Source organism: Bos grunniens, chromosome 17 (genome assembly GCF_055505025.1).
Source record: "Bos grunniens cultivar Pamir isolate PY7600 chromosome 17, Bosgru_T2T1.0, whole genome shotgun sequence".
Taxonomy (NCBI): domain Eukaryota; kingdom Metazoa; phylum Chordata; class Mammalia; order Artiodactyla; family Bovidae; genus Bos; species Bos grunniens.
The window spans coordinates 6,562,568-6,585,010 of record NC_141181.1 but is presented as its reverse complement, the minus strand read 5'-3'; the positions used below and the strand labels follow the sequence as shown (position 1 = coordinate 6,585,010).

The 22,443-nt window shown below is 42.0% G+C and overlaps 1 protein-coding gene and 1 non-coding gene across 11 annotated transcripts in view; one reads left to right on the top strand and one right to left on the bottom strand.

Moving 5' to 3' along the window:
- The window catches only part of FHIP1A (FHF complex subunit HOOK interacting protein 1A), a 308,835-nt gene that overhangs the window by 23,841 nt on the left and 262,551 nt on the right, over positions 1–22,443 (top strand). The gene's annotated exons all lie outside the window — the stretch shown is intronic.
- Positions 1,936–2,042, bottom strand: LOC147354972 (U6 spliceosomal RNA). Its single transcript, XR_015144953.1, has one exon. It is a non-coding gene; the product is annotated as a U6 spliceosomal RNA (small nuclear RNA).

Genomic DNA, 22,443 nt, shown 5'->3' with positions numbered 1-22,443 from the left:
AGTACGTTCTAGTGGGAGAGACACACAATAAATAAGCAAGAGAAGACTTGTTCTGCAGGGAGTGGAGCTCGGATGGTGTGCGGATAGCTGGCTACGTTAGATTGCAGAGATAGATAAGATTTGATCCTTGCCCTGGAGGAGGCAGATGCGTAAACAGTGAACTACAGTAGAATCAATATGTGCAGTGATTCACGTAGGAGCAGAACGCTGTGGGTGACTGGAGGGATGTGAAATCTGAGGGAGGATGGGGAGCTGCCCGAACCAGATGTGTTTTTGGGATGGTGACTGTGGAGCAGCCTCAAGCATAGGCTAGACAGGGAGGGACTGAGGATAGGACGTGCTAATTCCTCTCTGGGCTAAGAGCCCTAGATGAGTGCAGGAGGACGGAGAGGAGCAAGTGTTACTTCTCACAGAGAGAACTACAGAAGGCTTCCTGAGTGAGGTGACATTTCAGCTTGATCCTTAAATATACAGATGTGAAGGGAAGGGCATCTCATGGGTATACAACCACGAACAAAAGGGAAGATCCAGCTTATAGCAGGAGTGGCTAGACTTAAGGGCCTATAGACTGGCTGGAGCAGAAGCTATGTGAGAAAGAGGGCCATGGGGGCTTAGGTGGACGGATTTGCTTCAGGTAAGCGGAGGGAACCTGCTTCAGGTAACCTGTAACTGGTTACAGTTTCATTTTTTTAAGTGGACTGACATAGTCACAACCTTAGGAACATTCTTCTGCAGTAGCATATATGAGAAAGTGGAGTGGAGAGAGAGAGCTGGGAGATGATTCAGGAAGGCATGTGATCTGATGACCCTGAGGTATTGGGGATATGATCTAGAAAAGTGGGCCTGGGACTGGATTAGAGAACATGGACAGGTAGAATAGTAAGGCAGACTACTGATCAGACGTGGGCAGTTAAGGAAAAGAAGGAGAAGACTGATTGCAAGGATGTAAGCCCAGATGACTAAGAGGATGGGATTTTTTTTTTTTTGCGGCGGGGTTGGGGGGGAGCGAGGGAGGGCACAGTATAAGGAATGCAGAATCTTTGTTCCCCAACCAGAGATCAAACCTGTGCCCCCTGCAGTAGAAGCACAGAGTCCTAACCTCTGGACTGCCAGGGAAGTCCCGAGGATAGGGTTTTTATGACAAGCTGAGGATGGCAGAAGGAAAAATGTGTTTGAGAGGTCAGATAGCTAAGATTAGTTTGGGACTTGTGGAGCTGGTACTGGTGGGACCTTGAGGTAGGAGTGTCCGATAAGTAAATGAAGATAGTACTTTAGCTCTGGGTTGGAAGGTGTGGGTGGGAGTGGTAATAGAGAGTGGGAGTGAAAAGTGGTTCCATGTGTGGGCTAGATCCCAGTGGCCAGGGACTGACTTGTTCAAGGAAAGGAGGTGAGGATGGAAACTTAGGAGCATCATAATTTTGGTGATTTGTTTTAATTTTTGTTCTTGCACTTTAGTGCTAATAATCTCCTAAACTACACTGTTGGACTTCCAGCTTTTTACTCTCAGCTCAATCTACTGTATTGCTGGGAAAATTTGGGCTCCTGGGCTATATGATCTTGATTGCATTGTAGAATTTGGTTTTAATCTGGGACAACATAAAAAAAACAAACCAGCTTTGTGACCTTATTTGAGATATTGGGAAATTTTTCCATCATGTCTTTCTGTGTCTCCTAGAGCAGCTGTTTTACAGCAAGTGTTTGGAAACAGCTTTGTTTCCCTGGAGGAGTAGAAATGTTTGTTCTTCATAGAAAATCATATACCTGATCACATTTACTTTTTCATCTTGACTGCTAGGAAGCACTCAGATTCCCTGCTTAGCTGTAGTCACTGTGTAGGACTCAAATAGCTCTCCATATCTGAGTTCTATACCAATATCTCTTATGCCAGGCACAGTCTTCATTTTCTTCTCTAAGCATTCCTTGGTCATGAATCTTTAAAAATATCATTGGTTCGCAAATTTGTGTGGCATCCCTGTGCAGAGGCCATGCTAATCTTCTCTGGATTGTTCTAGTTTTAATGTATGTGTTTCCCAAGTGAGCTTTGCTTGGTCATGATTTTTAATTTCCTTCTGTAATACATGCATTTCTCAGACCATCTCAGATTCTTTGTAGAATGAGATGTGCATGCATGCTAAGTCACTTTAATCGTGCCCAACTCTGTGTGACCCTATGGACTGTAGCCCACCAAGCTCCTCTGTCCGTGGGATTCTCTAGGCAAGAATACTGGAATGGGTTGCCATGCCCTCCTCTAGGGGATCTTCCTGAACCAGGGATCCAGTCTGCGTCTCTTAGATCTCATGCATTGGCAGGTGGATTCTTTATCACTGGCACCACCTGGGAAGAATGAGATGAGGACTAAATAAATAGTGCAACTATGCTGTTCACTATATGAATGAGTTATACGTAGGGTGTTATAGGTCAGTACATAAATACACTGACTCATCACATTTTAAATTTATATGTTCTTTGTTTTCTATGAACTTTGTCTTAATTGATAGCTTTTTTAGGCAAATGATACATATAGTCGCAGACAATAAAACTGTCAGGCGAGTGTATGCTCCTTGGTTCTTTGTCTTGTCACAACGATGATTCGGAGCAACGGACATTAAAGCCCTCGGCGCGTGACAGCTCTCTCAGGTCTTGAACAAACCGTGTCATAGCTCTTAGGCAAATCAGTGTTACAGTTCTGTTTTATTTAGAAGATAGCAGGAGAATCCATCCTCAAAGAAGAGAAGAGAGTGGAGGAACGTGGGGGGAGGGGGCGTGGGGGCGGTGGGGAGAGAGAGAGCAAGAGCGCTTAGCTCCTCCTTTTATATGTTTTCTTCCCCCTGGGCCGCCCTCTGCAAATTGGGCTCAGCCAGGAATGCTGTTCTACCTGAAGTCCTCACTTTGGTCCTCGGGCCTTTCTTTGACCTTCCTTTGTTCTATTTTTGTAGGCTTTTCCCTTCTTTGTCTTTTGAAAGTGAAAGTGAAGTCGCTCAGTCTTGCCTGACTCTTTGCGACCCCATGGATAGTAGCCTGCACCAAGCTCCTCTGTCCATGGGATTTTCAAGGCAAGAGTATTGGAGTGGGTTGTCATTTCCTTCTCCAGGAACCTTCCCAACCCAGGGAAGGTTTTAGCCACCGCCATTTTGGACTCTTTTTCCCTATTCTTATGACCAACCTAGATAGCATATTAAAAAGCAGAGACATTACTTTGCCAACAAAGGTCCATCTAGTCAAGGCTATGGTTTTTCCAGTGGTCATGTATGGATGTGAGAGTTGGACTGTGAAGAAGGCTGAGCGCCGAAGAATTGATGCTTTTGAACTGTGGTGTTGGAGAAGACTCTTGAGAGTCCCTTGGACTGCAAGGAGATCCAACCAGTCCATCCTAAAGGAGATCAGTCTTGGGTGTTCTTTGAAAGGACTCATGTTGAAGCTGAAACTCCAATACTTTGGCCACCTCATGCAAAGAGTTGACTCATTGGAAAACACTCTGATGCTGGGAGGGATTGGGGTCAAGAGGAGAAGGGGACGACAGAGGATGAGATGGCTGGATGGCATCACCGACTCCAAGGACGTTAGTTTGAGTGAACTCTGGGAGTTGGTGATAGACAGGGAAGCCTGGCATGCTGCAATTCATGGGGCTGCAAAGAGTCGGACACGACTGAGCGACTGAACGGAACTGAAGTACCTGACAAAACTAAATGAAAAATGATGTAACAGCAGGAGCCAAGTTCATGTGTGAATGTTTGCACACTGACCCTCCACTCTGCCTCTTGATGAGTTATTCATTTCCAGGTGAATGAGTCTTCGTAAAATTGTTGGAAGTTTTGGTCAGTCTTTCGTAAGTTGTAATAGTTGTTTCATTTGGAAACTTGGAGTTGATGTTATTAATGGCCAGGGACTAATCGTTGAAATTTGAGCTGACGTGATCTAGTAACACTTTTATTTCCAATCAATGTGTGCAAATCCTGCCTCAGAAGACTGGATATTGTTCACTGTTGAGCAATGAGCAGGTCACTGGGTGGGTGAAAAGAATTGACTTCTTTCTGCCAATCATTCCTGAATTCTGTGCTCTAAAAAAAGGTCTTTTCTTTTCTTTTATAGGAGGAAACTTTTGCTTTCAGTCATTAGATCCTTTATAACAAAAGTCTTTTAAATTAAAAAAGCCAAGTAATTAAGGGGTATCTGTGATTATTAAATTTGCCCTGTGTAGCCTCCAGCAGAAATTCACCGCCCCACTCAACCCCACACACCAATTTTAAACTTGACAAAGTCTCGTCCATACCTCAAACAACCCTGTCCTTTCTTATAAAATGGGAAAGCTATGAACCTATGCTGAGATAAATTTAAGTGGTACAGAAAACGAGAAGTGAAGGGCAAAGGAGAAAAGGAAAGATATACCCATTTGAATGCAGAGTTCAAAAGAATAGCAAAGAGAGATAAGAAAGCCTTCCTCAGTGATCAGTGCAAAGAACTAGAGGAAAACAATAGAATGGGAAAGACTAGAGATCTCTTCAAGAAAATTAGAGATACCAAGGGAACATTTCACTCAAAGATGGGTTCAATAAAGGACGGAAATGGTATGGACCTAACAGAAGCAGAAGTTATCAAGAAGAGGTGGCAAGAATACACAGAAGAACTCTACAAAAAAGATCTTTATGACCCAGATAATCATGATGGTGTGATCACCAGCCTAGAGCCAGACATCCTGGAATGCGAAGTGAAGTGGGCCTTAGGAAGCATCACTACAAACAAAGCTAGTGGAGGTGATGGAATTACAGTTGAGTTATTTCAGATCTTTAAAAGATGATACTGTGAAAGTGCTGTACTCAGTATGCTAACACTTTTGGAAAACTCAGCAGTGGCTACAAGACTAGAAAAGGTCAGTTTTCATTCCAATCCCAAAGAAAGGCAATGCCAAAGAATGCTCAAACTACTGCACAATTGCACTCATCTCACACGCTAGTAAAGTAATGCTCAAAATTCTCCAAGCCAGGCTTTAGCAATATGTGAACCGTGAACTTCCTGATGTTCAAGCTGGTTTTAGAAAAGGCAGAGGAACCAGAGATGAAATTGCCAACATCCCTTGGATCATAGAACAAGCAAGAGAGTTCCAGAAAAACATTTATTTCTGCTTTTTGACTGTGCCAAAGCCTTTGACTGTGTAGATCACAACGAACTGTGGAAAAACCTTACCTGTCTCCTGAGAAATCTGTATTCAATTTAAAAAGCAACAGTTAGAACTAGACATGGAACAACAAACTGGTTCCAAATTGGGAAAGGAGTGTGTCAAGGTTGTATGTTGTCACCCTGCTTATTTAACTTCTATGCAGAGTACATCATGTGAAATGCTGGGCTAGATGAAGCACAAGGTGGAATCAAGATTGCTGGGAGAAATATCAGTAACTTCACATACACAGATGACACCACCCTTATGGCAGAAAGCAAAGAACTAAAGAGCCTCTTGATGAAAGTGAAAGAGGAGAGTGAAAAAGTTGGCTTGAAATTCAGCATTCAGAAAACTAAGATCATGGCATCCAGTCCCATCACTTCATGGCAAATAGATGGGCAAACAATGGAAGCAGTGAGAGCTTTTATTTTTTTAGGCTCCAAAATCACTGCAGATGGTGACTGCAGCCATGAAATTAAAAGATGCTTACCCATTGGAAGAAAAGCTATGACTAACCTAGACAGCATATTCAAAAGCAGAGACATTACTTTGCCAACAAAGGTCCATCTAGTCAAGGCTATGGTTTTTCTAGTAGTCATGTATGGATGTGAGAGTTGGACTGTGAAGAAAGCTGAGTGCCAAAGAATTGATGCGTTTGAACTGTGGTGTTGGAGAAGACTCTTGAGAGTCCCTTGGACTGCAAGGAGATCCAACCAGTCCATCCTAAAGGAAATCAGTCCTGAATGTTTGTTGTAAGCTTAAGCTGAAACTCCAATACTTTGGCCTCCTGATGGGAAGAAATGACTCATTGGAAAAGACCTGATGCTGGGCAAGATTGAAAGCAGGAGGAGAAGGGGACGACAGAGGATGAGATGGTTGGATCGCATCACCAACTCAGTGGGCATGGGTTTGAGTGGGCTGCAGGAGTTGGTGATGGACAGGGAGGCCTGGCGTCCATGGCTTCCCAAAGGGTCGGACATAACAGAGTGACTGAACTAACTGAACTGAAAACTTTGCTCAGTTGCTTCAGTCATGTCTGACTCTTTGTGACGCTATGGACTGTAGCCAGCCAGGCTTCTCTGTCTATGGGATTCTTCAGGCAAAAATACTGAAGTGAGTTGCCGTTTCCTACTCCAGGGGGTCTTCCTGACCCAGGCATGCAATCTGCATCTCTTACATCTCCTGCATTGGCAGGCAGATTTTTTGCCACTAACACCACCTTGGAAGAAGTGGTACAAAAAACTTTGTAGAATTAAGGGAATATCAAATGAGATATTTTTAGGAACTTTGTCTTTTAAAATAGTGATTCTAAGAAATGTCACTTTTATCTGTTTCAGCTGATGACCTACTTTCTATTTACATGTCAAATGTTGACATCAGAATATCTTTGTGATTCTGTTTGCATAAGAATAAATGAATTCAGTTAAATAACACAGTGGTTTTTACATATTTAGACCCCATGTCCAGGTGGTGCTAGTGGTAGAGAACCTGCCAGCCAACGCAGGAGATGTAAGAGACGTGGACTCAATCCCTGGGTTGGGAAGAGTCTCTGGAGAAGGGCGTGGGAACCCACTGCAGTGTTCTTGCTTGGAGAATCCCCATGGACAGAGGAGCCTGGCGGGCTACAGTCTATGGGGTCACACAGAATCGGACACAACTGAAGCGACTTAGCACGCAGGCACTCATTCCCCCCAGAGAAATGCAGTATTCTCAATGTGTCAGTCATGTGTCAGGATCTTCTGCTGATGTGGAGTTTGCAGTCATGGTTGAGCTGAACCTGCTCTTCTGCGATGCATCAGTGTTTGATTTCTTAGTCTTCATTAGAGCTTCTCAGCCCTCATCAAACTTACCCTTATTTATTGTAAAAATACATCCTTAGGATTTTTATTACATTGAACAGAATCCTCTCTCAGTAACCATAGGTTGAATTGCTTTCTAATCTCAGTAGCAAAAATAGTTGTTCTTTCCCTGAGCAGCTGGTTTATTTTTACCCCGGGGACACTGAATCTTATAAGAGATCATGTTTCCCTCTACATGTTGGCTGCAGCCAAGCTCAGAGTCCCTCCTCCCCCTTAAATGTCTATTAACACCTTAATTCAGGCTCTCCTTATACCTTGTGGCTACAGTGCTGGCCACAAGTGGTATACTTAGCTAATCCTACTGGTTTTAAAAGCTGTTTGAAGACAAGGATGCTGCTACTTTTGTTTATTTTCTTTACAGTGTTGTCCCAGTGTCTGGCACCATCTGGCACTCAAATAATAGCCATTACTAGACCATTCAAAAATAGCTTCACGTTGGGCCCTCCGTGGTGGTAAAGATAAGGAGAAAGGAATACGTAGTGTGCAGGTGGAGTTCTGAAATACGCTGAGGAGTAGAGGGATTGTATGTTTGAAAATATGGCGCCATGAAATAGGATCCTTGTAAGTATGAGAAAGGAAATGGCAATCCACTCCAATATTCTTGGCCTGGAGGATTCCATGGACAGAGAAGCCTGGAGGGCTACAGTCCACGGGGTTGCAAAGACTCGGACACGACTGAGTGACTGTCACTCACTCACTCAAGTATGAGAAAAGAATGTTGAATTTAGGAACCAACATGTGCTGTTTTCCTCTTTGTGTTGCACCTGAATACACTGATGTATCAAAGTTGAGAGCCTGCCATCTCCCTTACCTTGCTCCAGTAAGAAAGATAAGTTCTCTTCTCTCACAGGAAAAAGATAAGGAGTTAGGAGAGGGACAGTTTATCAGTAAAGGATTAGAAGTTGCTCTGAGATCTATGCAGACAGATGGTGTAGATGTACCTACTGTGCTTTGCAGATTACATTACCTCTGAAATGGTTGTGAGCTGTAGCCAGTGATCCATGTATTCAACTATTATTCTTGACGATTAAATTCCAGTACAACCAGAGAATGTAGACAGATCCATGTGGTGAATTGTAGTAGTATGTGACATATAGTAAAACTCTAATAAGAAAGTCCATTGAAATGAAAATGAACTGAGTAAACTGAAGGCAAAAAGATCATCAGCTTTGGATACAGAGTAACATTTTATTTTATAATTGAATTTGCAAAATCTGTATTTGTATTGAGGAAGGGAAATTTTGTTTTTTAAAAATTTTAAAATGTGTTATATTCTATTACCATGTTATCACATATTGTTGGTAAGCATCATGATTCTAATTTTTCTAAAATCTAATCTAAAATTTTAAACATCACATGCTAAGGGAAAGAACTTTTTTCCATTGTATTTCTCTCTCCCTTCCCTTTCTCTGAAAAACCAAAGCATAAGTTTTGTTTAAGTGAAACAAAAACAGGAAAACCAGAATTTCATTTCTTAAAAACTTTGCTTAAGGTCTTGAAGTAATTTCTTTGAAGTAGTATTTAGTTGAAAACATATTGTTGAGGACCCTTTTTTTGAATTACCGAAATACCAGTTTCTCAGCATAATATTGATTATATTATATAGTATATATTATATAGTATGTATATTATATTATATTTTAAATTTCCTTTACTTCTAAAGCACATTTACTTCAAAGGAAGCTTAAATAGTTGCATTGTGACATACAAATATAATCTAATTCTGCCAAGCCCCAGTGAAAAATCTTGTTTTCAGTTTTCTAATTAGTGGGAAGAATTATGCTCTATGAAGGTATGCATAAATAATTGAAGGGGTGGCGTGGTGTTAAAGCTACTCACTGTGGAGTCTGACTGCCTCACAGGGTTGTTGTGAGGATTAAATTAGTTTATTGTTCGTGACAAGGATCTAGAAGAGTGTCTGGCATAAGTAAGTGCTCTCTTAAGTGTTCGCTATTTTTGTTATTGCTATTATATAGCTAATAATATTATTATATTAGCTTTATATATATAAGTATATAATATATAAATATAAAATATTATAGATATAAACACATTCTATAAAATATTATATACTTATTATATACTATTAGCTATAAATAAATATTATTTATTTATGTAATAAAAATATTTTTCCTTGCCTCCAATAGGGTTTGAAGTACTTTTGAAGTGGCTGAAGTGGCTTCTGCTATTAAAGGTTACAAGAAGCTAGAGGGTTCTGGAACTCCCATTCTGCACCCTCCCCCTTAGTTAAATGCTGTGGGGCTCCATTTCCTCATGTGTTAGAGGACAGTTCCCTGGTGATGGGTCTCTGTTATTTAAGCCACAACAATTCTGTGTTGCTTTGATCTTACCTTCTGTGTAAACAAGAAGGTTGAGTGTGTATGTGTCAAATTCCTTGATCTGGAGTGGTAGAATTTTAGAAGTGAAAAGGTCATTAACTAGATAGTCTGCTCTCTTAGGGAACTCGTCCCATCTCTTAGTTTCAATTAGTATTTGAGTTTTTTTCTTCTTTAGATTTTTCTTTTCTTTTTCTTGTACATCTTTTTTTCCCCAAACACTTTTTACATGCTTGTAGATATTGTATTTATTATGTTTGTTGTTTGTGTCTGTATCTCTCCTTGAATGTAAGCTTCACAGGGGCAGGGACCTTTATCCTGTTTTTGGTTGTCTGGCACGTCATTGGTTGCCAAATAGGGGCCTCAATAAACGTTGTTGAATAAATGAATGAATCTTCAATTATGTAGTAGACATTTCTATTAATTGATCACTTCTGATTTTCTTCTAAACTAGCACTCTTTCATTTTCTTATTTCCACCAATGAATACTTTCATGTTACCAAGAGCAAAATCCTAGAGGAGTTGGCAGCCATCCCTGAGCTGCTGCTAAGTCGCTTCAGTCGTGTCTGACTCTGTGCGACCCCATAGACGGCAGCCCACCAGGCTCCCCCGTCCCTGGGATTCTCCAGGCAAGAACACTTTCAGGGGTATTAAGACAGCCACTGCCCCCAAGGCTGTAGGTGCAGAAACAGTGGCAGTGCATTTCATAGAAGGTCAGTTGGCCTGGATTTTCTCAAAGAGAACCTTCTGGGCCAGAACTAGAGGTAACTGCTTAACTGCTCAGGAAAGTACTAAAGTTACCAAATCTTAAGGCTAGACTCATAGATTCTGCTGGGTAAATATTGCTAATACGCTTCCTTTGTCATGCTAGTTCCATTGGAGATTCCTTGCTGCTTCTGAACAGAGTCCCAGCTCTGCAGCCCGGCATCCAGTGAACTCCCCAGAACTTCCCAGTTCCAGATCACAAGAGGGCCCCTTGTCAGTTCTCTCCTCCACTGAGGACTCTTCCTTGGCATCTCCTGCACCATTCCGGTTCTTGCTTTAATATCCCTCTGTTCACACTGAGCTGTGCTCATCATGTGCTCAGCTTTCCTCCTCCTTCATGTGTCCACACCTGTCTTCCTCAACCTTCCAGGGAAGCTTTTCAGCCCTTATGTATGTGGAGCCATCTGTGTTGTGTCTTGGCTCCCAAATGTTGCGTTATCCTTGTGTTCCATTTGTGTGTTTACTGCTTTCCCTACTTTACGATAACCTTTTTGAGATAAGGACTACGGAATAATGGAGTTGGGGGATCGCGGGGATTAGGGAGTGTTTAAAAATCAGAGCTAACACCTGAACAAAACTGAAAGAAAACTGGTGTAGTATAAGTGTATTTTCCTGCCTGTGATGATGTTCTCAAGGGCTTTAGAAATGCTAAGATCAAATCCTTCCTACTTTTTTTGGCATAAAAATGTCTTCTAAATAATTAGATAATGGTAGTAACACCTAGTGATAGTCATGGCCTCAAATTATATTTATTTGGAAATATAGGTAATTGGTGGGGGGCTTCCCAGGTGGTGTTATAGTGGTAAAGAACCCACCTGCCAATGCTGGAGATACAGGGTTGATCCCTGGGTTGGGAAGACCCCCTGGAGAAGGGCATGGCAACCCACTCCAGTATTCTTGCCTGGAGAATTCCATAGACAGAGGAGCCTTGTGGGCGGGCTACAGTCCATGGGGTCACAGAGTCGGACACGACTGAAGTGACTTAGCACGCATACACATGTATATAATTGACAGTTGAGTTGGCAGTGTGTGTGTGTGTGTGTGTGTGTGTGTGTGTGTATGTAATTTTACTGGTTTGTGAAATCAGAAAGTCTAGGAAAGACAAGTCTGGCTGGTAATCATGGGAACATACACACTCCATCCCTTTATCCTTCACATGGTGGCCCTTCTCTTCCCTGGTCAGTTGCACAGTACAGATCTTCCTTGACTTACGATAGGGTTACATCCCAGTAAGCCCATTGTAAGTTCAAACAAAACATTCTACGTTGAAAATGCATTTAATACACTACTTACTGAACATAGCTTAGCCCAGCCTACCTTAAATGTGTTCAGAACGCTTATATTAGCCTATATTGGGAAGAATCATCTAACACGAAGCCTATTTTATAATAAAGGTAATAATATCTCAGGTAATGTATTGAATGTGTTAGGTAGTTAGAATAGGAAAAAGGAGTCCAGAATGGTCGTGGCTAAAAGACAAAGAAAGGAAAAGCCCATGAAAATAGAACAAAGGAAGGTCCGAGGACCAGAGTGAGGACCTCAGGTGACACAAACAGCCTCCTGGCTAGCCCAGTTTACATAGGGCAGGCTCGGGAAGGAGAAAAAAAAAAAACTTATAAAAAGAGGAAACAAAATTGAGCCTCTGGCTCTCTTCTCTTCACGTCTTTTGTGTTGGCCTGCCCTCACGCCTTGAGGATGTATTTTCCTTTGCCTGCCAAATAAAACTGAGCTGTAACACTGGGTCCGTCTGTCACTTCAGATTTTTGCTGCAGCGAGACAGAACCGAGGAAATTGCACACTCCCCCGACGAATGCTGTAGTGATAGTGAAAAACAAAATGATTGATGGGTGTGAGAGGTAGTAAGTATATTGGTTGTTTACACTTCTGTGCCTGACTGGGAGCTGCCCAGCATTGCGAGAGTGTATGTACTGCCTGTCACTATCATGGGACAAGATCAAAATTCAGAATTCCATGTACCATTTCTACTGAATGCATGTATGGCTTTCGCCCCATCATAAGGTATAAAAATCTGAAGTTGAACAATTCTAAGTGGGAAAATATCTGTATTCATTTTTCAAGGTCTCATATGGGCTTAAGATTTTCATGTTATGGTTTGACTCTGGTTATCCAGCCAGGAAATGCGTGAAAGAATTTCCTTCTATTTCTTGAACTTCAAAGAATTTTTTTTTCTTGTTTGGTTCCGATTAATCTAGACAGTGGCATTCTGTACAAAGTCAATCAGCTTTATTCATGTCATGAAAAGAGAATTTTTGCATGGCTATCTAATTTTTCAGGCTGATTGAAAAACTCAGTGGGGATACAAAACACATTGATTTGTTCTTTTTCTTCCAAATCTTACACCATTTGTCCTCTTGTTCCATATCGTAAGACAAGTTAACATTCTCCTCCTTTTCCAGTTGTTCCACAATTTCAAGTTTTCATTGAGTACACTGTATGTCTACTTCTAGGCTTTGTCATTTTAATTATTTGGAGCATTTGATCACATGCAGTCGCCCTGATGTTCAGCAGCACGGCCTGGCTCCGTTTGTGTGGCCTGCTGACAGAATGACAGGCGGTGGGAGCCCGCGTTGTGCTCTGTAGCCTCTCGGTGGAGGGAGACTCAGGGTATCCCCATGGTACAGCAGACAGTGTTGTGTCTCCTGGTTACCCTGTGGCTCCAGAAAGCAGACACTTGCTGTCTTAGTCAGGGTTTATTCGTTGCAAAGAACAGAGGCCCTCCCAAATTAACTTAAATAAAATAGAAAAGACTTAAAGATGTAGGAGGTAACAGCTCATCTCCGTGATGTCAGTGGGCCCATTAGGAACTGTGGAATGGGCCCAAAAAAGCCAGGAATCGTGGTCTCATAGCCTCCTCCCTTATTTAGCCTTTCCTGTGTCTATTTCCTTCTGATTGCCATGGGCTAACATACCTGCCAGCCTTGACATGAGTTTTTGGTTTCAGGCCCGTGTGAGAGCCTATGTTTTTTCCTAAGTCTTTTTCTCAAAAGAGAACATTTGGTTGGTTTAAGTCAGCCTACAGTTCTATTCCCCTTGAACCAGGCAGCTACCATGGTTCTATGAATGTTGGGACTGGTGTGGGGGCATTTAACATGGGACCAGTCAGGGTTTCCCAGGTGGCACAGTGGTAAAGAACCTGCCTGCCCATGCAGGAGATGGCAGTTTGATCCCTGGATATGCTTGAGAAGGAAACAGCAACCCACTCCAGTATTTTGCCTGGAGAATCCAATGGACTGAGGAGCCTGGTGGGCTACAAAGAGTCCACGGGGTCGCAGAGAGTCAGACACTGCTGAGCACACCTGCAATCAGGCAGCGTTTAGTTGGGTATCACACCTACTTGCACTGGTTCTTGTCTCTAATCTAGTCTTTCCCGTTTTCTATCCTTTTGTCTTTTTTTTTTTTTTTTTAAACATGTTTTGAGAAATTTCCTGTTATCTCACAGTACTTTTACAGAAATTTTATTTTGGTGATTATATTTTCAAAAATATTTTTAAAGTTCTTTATTTTTCTCCAGTCATTTTATTTTTGTGCATCTCATTCCTGTTCAATGGTTGTACTACCTTGAATCTGTTTGAGTTGTATTAGAGCTAACTTCTTTTTAAAGTGCTCTTCCGTTTCCTGAATTAACTCCCTTTCTTCTCAGTGTCAGCTTTTCCCCCGTTAATGTTACTGATTTTCCTGGTAGACTTAGTTGCTATTCATAATTAACAACAAAGGTCTTTCTCTATTATCTTGCAAAGATCTGTAAGTAGAGTCTGTATCTGCTCTACCCCACCTCTCCCTTGAGCAGGAATTCAAAATAGAGCTCACTGTGTGTGTATGAGTGTGTGACTTTGCTTTACCCCACAAATGCCCTGACAGGGAGGATTTACTCCGAGAAAGCAAAATTCACATCAGAAACCTCTGCAGGCCATCTCTCATTTCCTTCTGCCACAGTTGGCTCTATTCCTTTAGAAACGAACCCCCACATGCTTGTCTGTCCTTATGCTTGGCGGTGCTGCCTGAAGGCTCTGTTAGAGGGTGGGGAGGCGGGGTGGGGAGCTCGCTGATACCCCTCCATCCCTGTTCGCGGCCCCCTGCCCTCCTCCCCGCTCTGTGATACCTGCTGACGCAGCCTGGAGTCTCCCTGGTGTTCTCTGGAACAGATCATCTCCTTGGTGGCCCTGGGTGGCAGCTGCCCCTCACTGTTTCATCTGACAGCGCATCTCCATCTCCTGTTTTGTTCCCCAGAAGTTTGTTGAAATCTCTTGTCCATTTAAAGTTCTCTTCCAGCAAACTCTCTTTAATCTTATAGAATTCTTCTGTTTTATTTTTTGATGCTTTCACTTCATTAGGGATTCAGGGAGGAGAACCAGGCTATCAACCGTCTTGAAACTGATACCTCAAGGTTGTTTTTGAAAAAATAGCATTTGGCCTTTATGTTTTCAAATGAGAGATATATCGTATACATCCATATAAAAGAATATATATCAGTATATGCATAATTTAAGGAAAAATAGTAAAATTTTGTACCTACTGCATAGCTTAAGAGATGGAACATCACATTTTCAGTATCTTAGAAACCTGTATGTCCCTCTTGACTGTATCATCTTCATCCTCTCTGCCTCCTGTAGTATCCATTTTCCTTAACTTTTTAAGTCACTGCCTTGCCTTTAAGAAAAATGGGTTTGTCTTATGTGTATTTATCTCCAAACAATATATTATTTAATTTTAGCTGCTTTTACTCTTTATATAGAATCATATGACTTGTATTCTTCTCTCCCCGTGCTGTTTTACTCAAGACTGTTTTTGAGATTCATCCATGTTTATTCATGAGGCTATATTTTATTTACCTTATTGCTGTATAGCATTGCATTTTAAGGATATACCACGTTTAATTCTCTTTTCTGCTGCCGATGAACGTTTGTGTTGTGTAACTTTTTGCAATCGTGGGAAAGATTGGTAAGAACATAGGTCCTTTGCATTGCATTTATGTTGGAGTTTCTATAAATGTGTAAACCTAGAAGTGCAATTGCTGGGTCATAGAGTGTATGTGCACATTTAATTTTACTAGGTGATGACAGCTCTTTTCCAGAGTAGTTGTATCAGGATAGACTACACTGGTGTGTGAAATTGCCTTTGGCTTGATGACCTTCGTGTGATAAGATTTCAAATAGTTTTGCCTGTTTGGTGGGTACGCGATCATATCTTACTGTGTGTTTTTAAAATTGAGGTATAATTTATGTGTAATATAATTTACCTTACTGTGATTTTAATTGTCAGTTTCTTGATTGTTAATGAGGTTAACGATATATTGACTGGGCTTCCCTGGTGGCTCAGACAGTACAGAATCTACCTGCAGGGCCGGAGACCTGGGTTCATCCTTTCACGTTTTCTCTTCTGTGAACGTCTGCTGTGTTTTCCCAGTTTTCTCTTACTGACTGGTGGGTGTTCCTTGTATATTCTGCATATATGAGAGAGAAAGAGAGAAGCTGTGATATGTGGTGGAATTTATTTTTTGTGGCAGTATCCATTGCACCAGGAGGAAAGGAAAAGGCCGCGCTCATGTAACCAGTAGTCAGTGTTCTTGCAACTGTGATGAAAGCATGCTAACTTTTTCTCTATTTACTTGTGGTTAATCTTTGACAGAATTGAAAAAGTAAGTTTTGGCACTTTAAAATTTTGGAATCTTTTTTTTCCAATCCCTCCTCCTAATCTACCCCTATTGTGAAACAATTTTGGTTGAAGAAATACCCTTGACATTCAGTAACTCTGAATGTTTTCTGTGGACTGCGTGCTATTCAAGTTGAAGTACAAGCCTGTGATGCTTGATGCTCACAGACCTCAGTGTTTCAGTGGTGTCAGACTGCAGGGTGGCCAGCACCCGGGGAACAGAGGAGCTGGGCGGTGCATGCTGACCCAGGTCGCTAATTTGGGTATTTTTAACCCAAATCTCTAAAGGTATTCTTCCTGACTTCCTGGTTAACGCATTTCAGAAATTTAATAGAAAAGTCAGTGGGCTTTGTAAAATGATAGCATTACTTACTGCTGCTGCTGCTGCTGCTAAGTCCCTTCAGTCGTGTCCGACTCTGTGCGACCCCATAGACTGACAGCCCAACAGGCTCCACCGTCCCTGGGATTCTCCAGGCAAGAACACTGGAGTGGGTTGCCATTTCCTTCTCCAACGCATAAAAGTGAAAAGTGAAAGTGAAGTCGCTTAGTCGTGTCAGACTCTTAGCGACCCTATGGACTGCAGCCCACCAGGCTCCTCCATCCATGGGATTTTCCAGGCAAGAGTACTGGAGTGGGGTGCCATTGCCTTCTCCGGCATTACTTACTAACCATTCTTTTCTCCATTTAACTGTGTACTCTGACTTAAGGGACATTTTTTTTTTAAGTAGTGATGTATCTATAAAGAAAAACTGTACAAGTGGTTAAAATGGTAAATTTTATGTTATGTATATTTCACCAGAATAATATTTAAAAAAATAACGGCTGAAAAAAAGTTTTTAGAAGATTTAGGACTCTTAACAAAAATGCAGAGATGACACTCTGAAGTAGTGTATCTGTTTTTCAGTGCAGAGAAGTCTCCCCGAGCTAATTAGCAATACCTCTTTTACACAAGTTGCTTGCTATTTGTCATGATTATTCTTTTAAGAAGGTTTACTTGTTTTGAGTTTTTGTAAATTTTGAATGCAGTTTCAAGGACAGTATTTTTGTTTACCTTCTGTCTATCATCCTGGCAATCACTCCCCACTTTGCTGCAGCCTCCCCGGGCCTTCTTTCTTCTCCTCCGATCACATCCTTTCCCATCCTCAGAGCCTCCCTCAGATTGTTCTTTCCCCTCTGCCTGCTCTCATTTGTTTTATTGTGTTGTTATTTTAAAAATGTGATCAAATAGACATTCTGTGGGCTGAGTTGTATCCCCCCTGCATAAGTCATATGCTATGCTATGCTATGCTATGCTAAGTCACTTCAGTCGTGTCCGACTCTGTGTGACCCCATAGACGGCAGCCACCAGGCTCCCCGTCCCTGGGATTCTCCAGGCAAGAACACTGGAGTGGGTTGCCATTTCCTTCTCCAATGCATGAAAATGAAAAGTGAAAGCGAAGTCGCTCAGTCGTGTCCGACTCTTTGCGACCCCATGGACTGCAGCCTACCAGGCTTCTCCATCCATGGTATTTTCCAGGCAAGAGTACTGGAGTGGGGTGCCATTGCCTTCTCCGGCACAAGTCATATACTGAAACTCTAATCTCCAGTACCCCACTCTAATCTCCAGTACCCCAGAATGTGAGTATAATTGGAGATAGGGCCTTTAAACGAGGTAAGCTAAAATGGGATCCCTGGGGTGGGCCCTAATCCAGTAAGACTGTGTCCTGATAAGTAGAAGAAATCTGGGCAGAGACAGGTGCAGAGGGAAGACCGTGCTGGAGGCACAGGCAGAAGGCGCTGTTGATGACCAAGTAGAAAATCCTCAGAAGAAACCAATGCTGCTCACAGCTTGATCTTGCACGTCTAGCTTCTGAAACTGTCAGATAATAAATGTCTGTTTTTTAAGCTGCCCAGACTGTGGAACTTTATTATCACAGGCCTGCATGCTAAGTCACTTCAGTCATATCCGACTGTATGCAACCCCTTGGACTGTAGCCTGCCAGGCTCCTCTGTCCATGGGATTCTCCAGGCAAGAATACTGGAATGGGTTGCCATGCCCCGCTCCAGGGGATCTTCCTGACCCAGGGATCGAACCTGTGTCTCCTGCATTGGCGGGGGGGTTCTTTACCACTGTTGCCACCTGGGAAGCCCAGTGCACACTAATATAATATATAACATAAAGCCTATGAGTTAACCATTTTTAAGCATACAGTTCAGTGGCTGTATTCACATGACTGCAACCATCCTCACCCTCCATCTTCAGAACTTTTGTCTTCTTGCAAAACTGAAATTCTGTACCCTGTTCTCCCTGCGGACATGGCTTAGCGACTGAAGAAAAAGAGCCCAGCCCCTGGCAGCCACCTTTTTACTTTCTGTGTCTATGAATTTGAATACTCTGGGTCCCTCATATATGTGAAATCAGACGGTATTTGTTCTTTTACGACTGGTTTATTTCACTTTGTATTATGTCTCGAGATTCATCCAGGTGGTAGCATGTGTCAGAATTTCCTTCTTTTTTATGACTAATATTCCATTTTATGCACATATACCATATGTTATTTATTGGATGGTCATTTGGATTGCTTTCACCTTTTTGGCTATTGTGAAGGATGGTGCTATGAACATGGGTATGCAGATACCTCTCTGAGATTCTGCTCTCTTTTGGGTATATGTCTAGAAGTGAAATTGCTGGGTCATGTGGTATCTCTGTTAATTGATAATTAATATTTTGAGGAACCACTGTATTGTTTTCCATGGCACCATTTTACGTTCCCGTCAGCAGTACACGGTTTCAGTTTCTCCACATCCTTACCAAAATTTGTTATTTTCTGTTTTTTGAGTAGTAGAAATTGTATTACTGCATATCAGAACTTTCAGGTATAATGCCATGCCCTTTTAATTTTTTTGTGGGAAGGAAGTGATAAAATATGGCTTTGTAATTATCACTGCATTAATCAAAAAGAGCTGATTCTCAAAGGGTTTTGATGTGGCATCTATCTTCTTGCTTCAGGCAGGACACCTTGGAGGCTCACCAGGAAGCATTGGAGTTATTGGTGTGAAGTCACCGACAGCCATTTTTTTTTTTGCTATTCTGTCCTGGAACTTTGTTCTTGTAGTAACTTTGGATCTGCTTATGTGACATGATACCAGCTATGACAAAAATAGGCATTTCTCAGGACAGAGGTCCTGTGAAATAGCTCTTTTGCAGAAGTAAAAAGGCTAGCGAGCTTGTTATGTTTTCCCCCAGGGCAAATTTTCATTTTCCTAAGTGTTTACAGCTGTGTTTGTTTAAAACACTCATGTACCTAACAATTACAGTCCTGTGAAGAAAACAGAGCAAGTTAGACAAATTAGGCCTAAAAACATCTCAAGCAGAGGTTGTGGTAAAACACAGGAAGCTTGAGAGATGCACAGGGGCTTCCTCAGGGCATTTTTGAAATCATGGAAGAGCTGTATGTTCGACGGTAAACGCTGCACTACCTTTACACTCAAAGAGGTTCTGAATATTTATAAACACACCCCTCAAGACTGTGAAAATGGAAAGTTTTCTGTGGGTTAATTTTTTTTCTTTCCTTGTCCACTTGGGTGGATATCACTTAACAACTGCTGTTAAGTGTTCTTGGCTTAACAGCAGCAAAACAGAAATCATTCTTTACTGTGGTTAGTGACAGGTGGAGCCACCCAGTCTCATTGGGAGATCATATACCAGCCTTCACCTCGCCTACACTTTGTCATTCTAAGCTGCAGTTTGTATAGGTGATTTTGACTAGGAAGCAGCTCGGTTTAACAATCACAAGTACTAAGGCTTAACAGCAGCATCACAATACCCAGCAAAATTAATTTTATGCACGCAACTTATGTTTTTCTTTGTATGGTTTGTACACCCACTGGTTTGAGAATTCACAGTAAAGAATGTAATGGTGTTTCCCCTCTTATTAGCCTGTTCCTCAGTGTCACTGTAATAATAGTGCCTTGTCTAAGAACCCTGCAAACTCTGCCAGGGCTTCGTAGGCCGTGGAAACTGAGATAACCACTGCTGTCATTAAAGGTGGCAGGTTGTGCCCGGGCAGGGATCAGCTACTCCTGCCTCACGCTGTTTGCTGATTTAAGTTCTCTTTGGAATAATGAAGCTGGATGAGGAACCCATGGCTCAGGTCATGTGCCCTTGCATGGGAATGATACAAGGAGCAGGAGTTGGTTGCCTTGCTTTCTTGAATTGTGCCCCACCCCAGGGCCCCCGGTCTGTTCCCCTTACTGTGTAAGTTCAGAGCCGACTCAGGGGAGAAACCACTTTTTCCTTCATTGCTTCAGATGTTTCCTGAAAGCCTTCTCATCAGTCCTGATCTGGTTTAGTGGGACCACTCCTCAGTCTTTGTTACTACACCTCTAGCGCGCTGCCTCTAAGTTCAGTCAGTTCAGTCGCTCAGTCGTGTCCGACTCTATGTGACCCCGTGGACAGCAGCATGCCAGGCCTCCCTGTCCATCTCCAACTCCCGGAGTTTACTCAAACTCATGTCCATTGAGTAGGTGATGCCATCCAACCATCTCATCCTGTGTCATCCCCTTCTCCTCCTGCATTCAATCTTTCCCAGCATCAGGGTTTTTTCAAGAGTCAGTTCTTCGCTTCAGGTGACTAAAGTATTGGAGTTTCAGCTTTAACATCAGTCCTTCCAATGAATATTCAGGTCTGATATCCTTTAGGATGGTCTGGTGGGATCTCCTTGCAGTCCAAGGGACTCTCAAGAGTCTTCTCCAACACCACAGTTCAGAAGCATCAATTCTTCGGTGCTCAGCTTTCTTCACAGTCCAACTCTCACATCTGTACATGACTACTGGAAAAACCATAGCCTTGACTAGACGGACCTTTTTTGGCAAAGTAATATCTCTGCTTTTTAATAAGCTGTCTAGGTTGGTCATAACTTTTCTTCCAAGGAGCAAGTGTCTTTTAATTTCATGGCTGCAGTCACCATCTGCAGTGATTTTGGAGCTCCCCAAAGTAAAATCTGTCACTGTTTCCACTGTTTCCCCATCTATTTCCCATGAAGTGATGGGACCAGATGCCATGATCTTCGTTTTCTGAATGTTGAGTTTTACACCAACTTTTTCACTCTCCTCTTTCACCTTCATCAAGAGGCTTTTTAGTTCCTCTTCACTTTCTGCCCTAAGGGTGGTGTCATCTGCATATCTGAAGTTGTTGATATTTCTCCCGGCAATCTTGATTCCAGTTTGTGCTTCTTCCAGCCCAGCGTTTCTCATGATGTACTCTGCATATAAGTTAAATAAGCAGGGTGACAATATACAGCCTTGATGTACTCCTTTTCCTATTTGGAACCAGTCTGTTGTTCCATGTTCAGTTCTAACTGTTGCTTCCTGACCTGCATACAGGTTTCTTAAGAGGCAGGTCAGGTGGTCTGGTATGCTCATCTCTTTAAGAATTTTTCAGAGCGCTGCCTCTAGAGGCTGAGAAACAGAGGGCTGGGTTTACTTTACCATATTTACTTTAATTAATACATTAAGTAATCAATTTAATTATGATTTAATTATGTTAATCGATTAATGAGTTATTTCATTTTATGCTCAACAAATAGAGAAAGTCTGTGCTGTGGAGAGAGAGAGCTGTGCTGAGCTCTGTTGAGGTCTGTAGAACAAATATAAAACAGTTCTATGGCAAGGAGTCTGGAGTGTCAGGTAAGAAGCATTGAGCCCTAGAGAACATGCCCAGGGCGGTTGAAAGGTCACTGTGTAGCCGGAGCGTCACTTCTCAGAAACTCTGGGGGGAGGGCTGGTCATTAATCCTCCCAGGAGATCAGATGGAGGCAGAGCAAATGAGGAACATGTGGGAGAAATAAAGCTAATTTCTTCACATCAGTTTCTGCCTCCTTGAGGGACCCGGCCTTTTAGAAAATGTACCCTGATCCTCTAATTGTAGTTAGGTACAGGAGTGTAAAATACAGAGAACATTCTTCATCTGATAATGAAAGTCTTGGCTCTTTTTGTAGAGCAGAAGACTTGGGAAACACGCATGTATACCACACAGAAGAAAAGCATATCACCCGAAATCCAGCCACCTAGGAAAAATCGTGGTCAGCATCGTGGAGTACGACCTTTTCCCCCTATGTAATTGACCTTAATGATCTATATACTTGGATTCTCAGCCCAGATGGTGTACAGATTCTGTAAAGAATCAATATGAATTGGATTCATATAAGATCACTGTGTTGGTTATTGTGATGGTAATTTTGACCCTGCATAGCTTTTAAAATTATGTTTTTACTGAAGTAATAGTTGGATTACCTGCATATCTTTTACTTTATAGTTATTTTGAAAAATTTTTGTACACTTTGAAAAAAGCCCACTTGATTTCATTTTAGAGTGTTTTAAAGCAGATCGCCTTATTTTAAAGAGAATGTTTTCAGTTGACATACTTTTGGGAATGCTAGAAGGAAATGGAGATTTTCTGATGAATTAAAGAGAATTATAGTGAAAGTGTTAGTCTCTCAGTCATGTCCAACTCTTTGTGACCCTATGGACGATAGCCAACCAGGCTCCTCTGTTCATGGAATTCTCCAGATAAGAATAACTAGAGTGGGTAACCATTCCCTTCTCCAGGGATCTTCCTGACCCAGGGATTGAACCTGGGTCTCCTGCATTACAGGCAGTTTCTTTACCATTTGAGCCA